An 8,027-nucleotide genomic window follows, 5' to 3' on the forward strand; every position below is an offset into this window, starting at 1 on the left:
CCTTCTCCCTCCTCGCCCCCCGCGAGTAGGTGAACCTGCACATATACGAATAAGGTACACGGTATATGATAGGATGCACAATGGGAATATGAGCGCACCGCATTTCTGTGCCCTCGAGCTTTCGCGACTCTCTTGTAAATGGAGAAAAATATGTCTCCGCGCAGCTATACTATATGTATTTGTATCTGTCTCTTTCACGGCGTTTACTCATTTCAGGGAACTCGGTGTGCGCGATGCGAGAGAGGCCACAGGGTAGCAAAACAATCAACGGCTCGCCGGCGGAGGAGTAATTTAAGAAAATTGCGAAAGAGGAATTTAATTCATCAAGTTTATTATATTTGATGGAGTTTTAACAATTGCGAAATGAAAAGTATAAACAGGAGAGAAATTCGACTTGGCCGGCTTTGATGAATTTCCTCGATGTCGTTATTCATCTGAAAAACTTTGTCTCCGCAAAAGAACACGCGATAAAAAAAGATTAAAATCATTCCTCGCATATTCCTGCTGCTGCTGCTGCTGCTGCTGCACGAGGACCCGGCGGAAAGTGGCTGTCGAGGCTGAGTGAAATAGAAAGAGGGAAAGAGAAAAAGGGCGAACGAGACAGAAGGCTTCCTCGAGATTTATCGGTGCGGGTCGAGGTCACGACGTTTGTCGTCGTCCACGTCGTCCTTTCTCTTCCGCCCTCCCGTCGTTTTTCAACCCCTCGTTCCCTCCCGAGGAAACGGCAAAGAGGGCGACCTGACGTCTCCGTATATAGCCTGCCTCTTTTCTATCACATTCCTCTTATATAGTTTTCCCTTCGAAAAACCTCGAGGCACGCATAAGTGAATGACCGGCTCGCCGTCACTTCACCCCCGGAATATCAATACAAATGCCTCAATAACTCATACCACTGAAAAACATCGTTTTTCTTTTCGCGTGCTTATTATAACTCTCGCGATCTTCCATTGGTTATTAAACGAATCTGCGAGGGTGAGAAAAACTTGCGCACTCCGTTTGATGACCAGCGACGACGTGATAAATATTTAGTATATTTCTACAACTCAACAGCGACAGTGTCGAAACAGGACGGAGCCTCTTGGAGGATTTCGCGATAGCGAAGAACATTTATCCGAGACGGTAGAACCAAGAAATCCACGCTATTATGGAGGGACGAAAGCCTTGAGCGGCGTTGGGCGATCCAACCAATTCGGAGGATCTTTTCATAGCGCAGCACTCGCTAAAACTCACCCCGATTCTGGGCTCGATGTTTCGACAGAGTCGAGCCAAGGACGCTTCGAAAAAGATATCACACGCCCACGGAAAAATAGGTAACGATAGTAATTAACACTTTCCCAACCGGAAGCGGCTCGATGGGACGCCAACCCTTCCGAACTGACGGCCCGTTAATCGATTTCGCGTAGCCGCGCTTCAATCAGCCGATCACGTGTGCGTGGCTCGCAAAAGTGTAACTACGAGGGACCAGCGAACTGTTAACAACACTTTTTCTGCTCGATATTCCAGGGGACGATTGAATCTGTATGAAAATGGGTCGGGAACGGTTCCGGCCGAGTTTCAACTCCGATTAAGCGGTTCCCCTCGGCACCGTTCAATCGATATTCCGCCTCATGATTTCACCGTTAATTACGTTTTTGATTTTCCCCAAAATCGTACCAACAACGGAGCCAACTTCTCACGTAATTTGGGTAAATCAATTACTCAGTTTAAGACTCTCCGTGCATAAATTCACACAGATATAGACATGTTTCTTCGCGATCTCTTGTGCTTCTCCTCGAATCTCAAAAATCTTCTCGAGACGTTAGTTAAGTGGTCGACCCGAGTCAAAGTAAGTTTGGAAACTCGCTTCTTCGCTCCTCTCTCTCCTTCTCACCCTCGCTCACTCCGGATGCGGGCGGTGGTCCTCGTGGCTTCGCTCCGGACCAGTTACCTGTACCTTTCTCGCGTATACACCAACGGCGCAAGGAGAAAGAGCGCGAGTGAGATCCAACATATCGCTCCTGTACCGGAGCAAAGTGTTTCTCCTTGGTAAAGTTCGCAACGCATTCGCTAGCACACAAAGTCTTGTACATTTCGAGAGCTCTCTATGTATATACGAGCACGTGTAATCACAATATCCGCTCAATATATATGTCTGTGGATGTAACTTTACTCTACTCTATGGATGTAAGATGACTGTAGCAACTGTATATCATTCTCTAGCCTCTCTCTCTCTCTCTTTCTTTCTCTTTCTCTGTCTCTTTCGCCAGTTTGGTGTCTACGTCACGAGTGTAAGTCTTAACCAGGCTTTGTAGATCGACCCGCATTAGAACTCTGGCTGAAACCCAGTTTCGAATCAAACCATTCCGTAGCAATTGTTCTCGAGTTGCGATTCAAGCATTATGAAATGGCTCTGGACCAAATGGTTCCCAAGTGCTATTCCACGAATGGATATATTCGTAAACCGGTGTAAAAGTGATTAGGATTATTGTTGTCTATGGGTTCGACTGAGTGATGAACGTCTTGAGAATTCAGTTATTTTGTTCGCCTCGGGCACGTCTAACGTTGATAACAATAGGTCGGACGGCAGGAAACGTCGATGGTGAAGAATGAAATCCATCGACTTTGTTCCGCCTCGATGGGATCTCGGTGTGTTTATTTACCGAATTGGCTGCGAGTGTTAAATCCGCAAATAGTTTGACTGGACGATCAATCGTACGCGTTGGTAAATATAAAAGTGAGGAGGGAGCAGGAAACGAGAGTGAAACGAGAACACAAATTACAGAGTTCGGCCTACCGAGCGGCTCCGAGGCGAGAGAGGATTCGACGCAAAGCAACGAAGTATGAGAGAGATCAGCTTACGCGGGTGACATACTGCAGTCGAAAATCCGGGGAATGAACTGAGATAGGGCGAGATACAGGAGAAAAAGGGGATGGAAATATGTCGGTGGGGCTACATTGGAAAGGAAAAGAAATGTGTATGTGAGCCAAATTTACAGGCACAGTTCGACTAATGGCTCTCGAAAAGTAATTGGGATACCAGTTGCACGTGTCGAGATGAATTTCATCCCCCCGAAGGCACACGTATGGGCCATTCCAGTTAAAACATATCGTTTCCGACCCTTTGACCCGTGGCATCTGATCGGCTGCCTCGCTTTTCCCTCGATCATGTAACGAGCCTGGCAACTTTTCGTGTGTTTTATATCCAGCTGTCACTCTTCAGATATATTTCAGGCCACGAATAAACAAGCATTCGAACCAAGCAGTAATCTTCACACGGCGAAAACAGGACTCGGCATCCGACAGTGTTCTGAATATTTCATACCGAATTTATTCCTCCATCGAGCCAAAACGAGCCAAAGCCTGCGTTCAAAGACCCAGTTTTTTAATCACTTGCCCAATTAGTTCGAAACATTTTCTTTGCTGTTTGGAAAAAAGCAAGAAAATAACTAAAATACAAACTGAAGAATTGCCAGCTTTGGGAACTGATTCTATTTTGTTTACGTCTAAATTCAAGTGCTCTTCACAAAATCCTCTTTCATACCGTTGATCGTAACACCAGAGAGCTTGCGACTGCAAGAGATCTGTCAATTGGAACTGAACTTACCCATATTACGATGCATACCCTTTCTTCGACGTGTCTCAACGCTTTGAGCACAGACTCACCATTCCATGCATTTCTCTCTGGTAAACACTTACGCACACAAGTATCATTATATCTTGTACTATGGAAGTTATAGAGACACAAGTCAATGGCACACACAAAGGTGCATTTGCAATTGTACGGAGGCTGCATCGGGCTCGCGATGAATGTGTTTGTGTGTTAGGGGTTACGAAACGACGGAGAGAGAGAGAGAGAGAGAGAGAGAGAGAGAGAGAGAGAGAGAGAGAGAGAGAGAGAGAGAGAGAGAGAGAGAGAGAGAGAGTAATAGATGAAAGGAAAGCAGAACGTGGGTATTGGGGATTCGACGCATTAACCAGTGATCCGAAGTGAAGGCGCAGCATAGGAAGCAATTGTAGGCGAAGTACGGAGAGAGAACCTACTCGGTAATACACCAATCTCCCGGTTTATACATGCAGCTTTCAATTTACAGGTTGATGCAAAATGGTAAAGACTCTTATCCGCTTTCAGGGATGACTCAAGTGAACAACGCTGCGTGAGCGATTCCAAGCTCTTCTTTCGTGTCGAAATGAATAATGAATTTTTACGGATATTCTTATCTTTTGTGTGCATGGACTCCGTGATATTTATTAATTTATATTAAAAGCCAGCAAATGCTCGGCTCTTACATTATTTTTCTCCTGATTTCTGCAAACGTGTTTTTGTCTGGAAACAGCCAACAGTCGGGTTATTCGGAGCTCAAAACTTTTCGTGATACTCCCTCGAAATGATACATTTTTCATGAGAAAAACACTCCACTCTACTTTCGTGGCAAAACATTCGGGTGAAAATGCACATTTCACTCGTTTCTTCCTTTATTTGCATTTTTCATATATATTTACTTTCTTTGGAAGCTTTTTATCACGAGCTTCAATAAAATTTGGTGCTATTCCCCATTCGAAACACTGAGCCACTTTCGCAGCCTCGAACGCACGCTTTATTGTTTGTTTTTTTTTTTTTCAGTAAACAAGACGTGAAAATAGCTGAATAAATAAATGCTCATGGAGGACTGTAAACACGCCAGGAAAACGAGGAAAATCTGCTCTCACTCTGGGCCTCGCCCCATCAAGCTACTGACATCTATTAATGAACAGTGCCGTCGGCCGCGCAAAAATATCAGCTCGAAGCGTTTGTTTGAGATCAATGACTGCGCGACAGCCTTTTTTGTTGTCTCTGAATCCGCAAAACCCTCTCGCTCTGCGTTACTTGCTCCTAATCGTATCGATTTACTTACAATGAACGACGTTTCCATCGCTTCTACTTGAGTATCGAATCGTCCTAATTGTTATGTGACGCCTGACATTGAATATTTCCTGGAACAAAAAAATCCGGCGATTTTATAGCTCTTAATAAATTTGACCAGGGTCGATTTGATCCGAAGTGTACTCGATCTCATCGAGAGCCCTCTGGTCGACTTGAATTTGAAAAAAAATCAAGAGACACTCCAAACCTCTCTCAGTACGGGGGTGTCAGAAAAATTTGAAAAATATTGCATTCAATTGTTTCAAAAATTTATAGAAGAACCTGATTTTCGAACTTTTGACCACTTTACTGAAAAAATTGGTTACCGTTGCATTCGAAATCAATAATCGGGCATAGAGCAACGGGAAATGTCATTTTAAGAGGAAAAAATATAAAATAATGATTTTTTTCACTTCTGGAATTGGATACGCGCGTGAACATGAAAAGTCCTCGGAAAAAAAATTATTTTAGCAGAAATGAGAGGAACGCGAATGATTTTCAAGAGTTTATTTTCCAGCGGGGACATTGAATGGGATTAAAATGATTTCGGGTCAAAGTGAGCCAACGTGTTGAGGTAGGATTGACAGCCGCGAGTGTTTTGACCCGTAAGAATATTTATGAAATTTTTGCTTCGATGCAGGAATGCATTCAGGCATTGAGAGATCCGCGGCGTATTTAGTGAAAATGAAATCTCTCGCTAATGGCAACGTAAAGAGTGGTCAAGTACGAGTCACACTCGCCCACTTGGGTTTTTGTATCATTAACTGCGCTCGGTACGAATAAAGTCAGTTTTCAGACTTTTCACGAAAAATTCCCGAGTTTTCTCATAATCTCAACGAAATAATGAACGTTTTACATATTTCTTCAAGTTTTCATCGTTTAGTTTATCATAAGTCGATTAAGAAATTGAAAGATCAACGAAGAGATCAAGGAATTCGAGGAAATATCTCAGAAACTTTTGCTCAACCGTGCATACACGTCGAAAACTTGGCCTCGACGCGACCCAACGATAAATCCGATAAAAAGTGCGCTGAATTAACACCATTTTCATATTTTCCAAGAATCAAGGATATACCTGAAAGCACTGAATTCGCAAAGGGATAAAAAAAAACTTAATGAATAATCAGGGAGAAAGCACGAGAGCTGCTCAACAGCGGATTGAAGAGCGAGCCGTAAAACTTTAAGCCCTCAGAATTCTGGGAGTTTAACTCGGACCACCTGAGAATTATATTCGTTAAAATCACCGGAGTCGAGGGACGAGGAGGCATAGCCAGAAGCGCGTGAAAAAATCGTTATTTTTGAACGAACCTGTGTGCAAGTCGACGAAAAGCTGTCGTTGCTCGCATGCACCCGTGATTCTGGTCCACGCTCGTCCGCTGCGAGGATGTCTTGTATACGTCTCAAGTGGCATTACGCGCATGAATGCAGTTGGAGTAAGAGCAAGAGAGAGAGAGAGAGAGAGAGGGAGAGAAACGGTCATAAAGAGGGAGAGATGGGGAGTTCGGGAGAAGCAGAGTTAGACGCGGCTGGTGCGTGTGCGACGTGACAAGCTATCAAGTCAGCTGTTTGCAGCCAAGTTTGACAATGCAGCAAGCGGAGAGATGTGAGATTCCAAATTCATGCCATAATCTGACGTATCTGTATGAGGAGTGCACGGATACGTTGATGGGTTCTGATAGGACGGTGACTTCGTCCCTTTGTTGTAGTTCGAGCCAATGAACATGGAATAATTGAATGCGCGCATTGGAAGGGAAGTATTAGCGGCACTTAATTTATCCATGTTTCGAGCAAATCCGCATGTGGAATTGCCCTTCGACAGCCAGCATTTCTCTCTCCCCCAAGATCGATACACATCCGGCGTGTCGTATATTTATTTATACGTACAAACGTGCATTATTATGAAGTACGAAGGAAGAGAGATAGACGATAAACCGCCGGCACAGCGTTGGTGCGCCGCGTATTATTCTGCATACGCGGCTGTGCGCGCATCTAATACGAGAGTCTCAGCAGTGCGATAACTCTCCATATCTTTGGAACGATACAGCGAGCCGATAGAGGATGTGGAGTAGATTGCTACTAGTGCGTGATATATAAGGCAAGACGTCTCGTATTCGTGGGCACATGCACAGTTGCCTGGGATGTACGGCGGTATATGCGGCTGCTCGTATACAAAAGAGGCAAGTGCATAACGATTACTTATATACGCGCGGAATCGCGGGAGATCGTTGTATATGTGGGAGGGACGTAAATATTGGTATCGATGGCCGGATAGCATCGCACGAGGCTTTTCCGCGTGTGAAGAATGTGAAGATGCTCGCGCGTTTACCGGGGGCGCAGCTAAATCACTTAGGAAGAATTTAGCACTGGTGCGTTGTATGCACATTGGTGAGAGTCCAATATTACGTATGCACGCAGCCATACAATTATAGATAGGTTGATGTGTATATATAAATATATTGGAGTGTATTCACGTGCCGGGGGGGCCAGTCTCGTGGGATGCGGGAAAAGTCGAGCCCGAGAGGCGAGCGCATGCGCCTATTTATTAGCGCGAATGAAAATCGATATCCGCCAAGAGGTAAGCGCACGAGAGAATCGCCTTTTTCTCTCTTCCTTCCTTTCTTTCCTCCTTTCTTCGGTACCACTTTTTCCTAGTTGATGCAGTAGATGCGTTTCACCGTCGTTGTGCCCGTTTTCATCGGGTCGCCTTTTCTTCGCGTACACACAGCGCGCATCGTCTTATTCGGTTTCTATCGCGTCGTCGTTATTCCGCATCTTCTCGCCTCGCTCCTTGCCTACTCTCGTTTCTTTTCATAGAAATATACATTATTCGTGTGTATACATACTTTCACGCCGCCTCGCTACTCTCATTTCACATCTTCTCTCCTCGTCACGAACAGCTTCTCTCTGCGAGAGCGGCGCGAGGAGCCGGCCTGAATTACGCGGACCCGGATGTATAGCACGCGAGTGTCAGAGATGGCGAGAGCTTTCGAGCATTCGCATTGGAAAATATACACTTTCCACATGCCCTCACTTTTCCTCCATTTCTATTAATCTACATCTATATAACCATTCAAATGTATATTTGTGTCGGTGCCGCTCGGCTCATGCTTGTTACGTAGGCGCGATATTCCCTCGCGTATAAGTGTGC

This window comes from Venturia canescens, chromosome 1 (assembly GCF_019457755.1).
Source record: "Venturia canescens isolate UGA chromosome 1, ASM1945775v1, whole genome shotgun sequence".
Classification (NCBI taxonomy): domain Eukaryota; kingdom Metazoa; phylum Arthropoda; class Insecta; order Hymenoptera; family Ichneumonidae; genus Venturia; species Venturia canescens.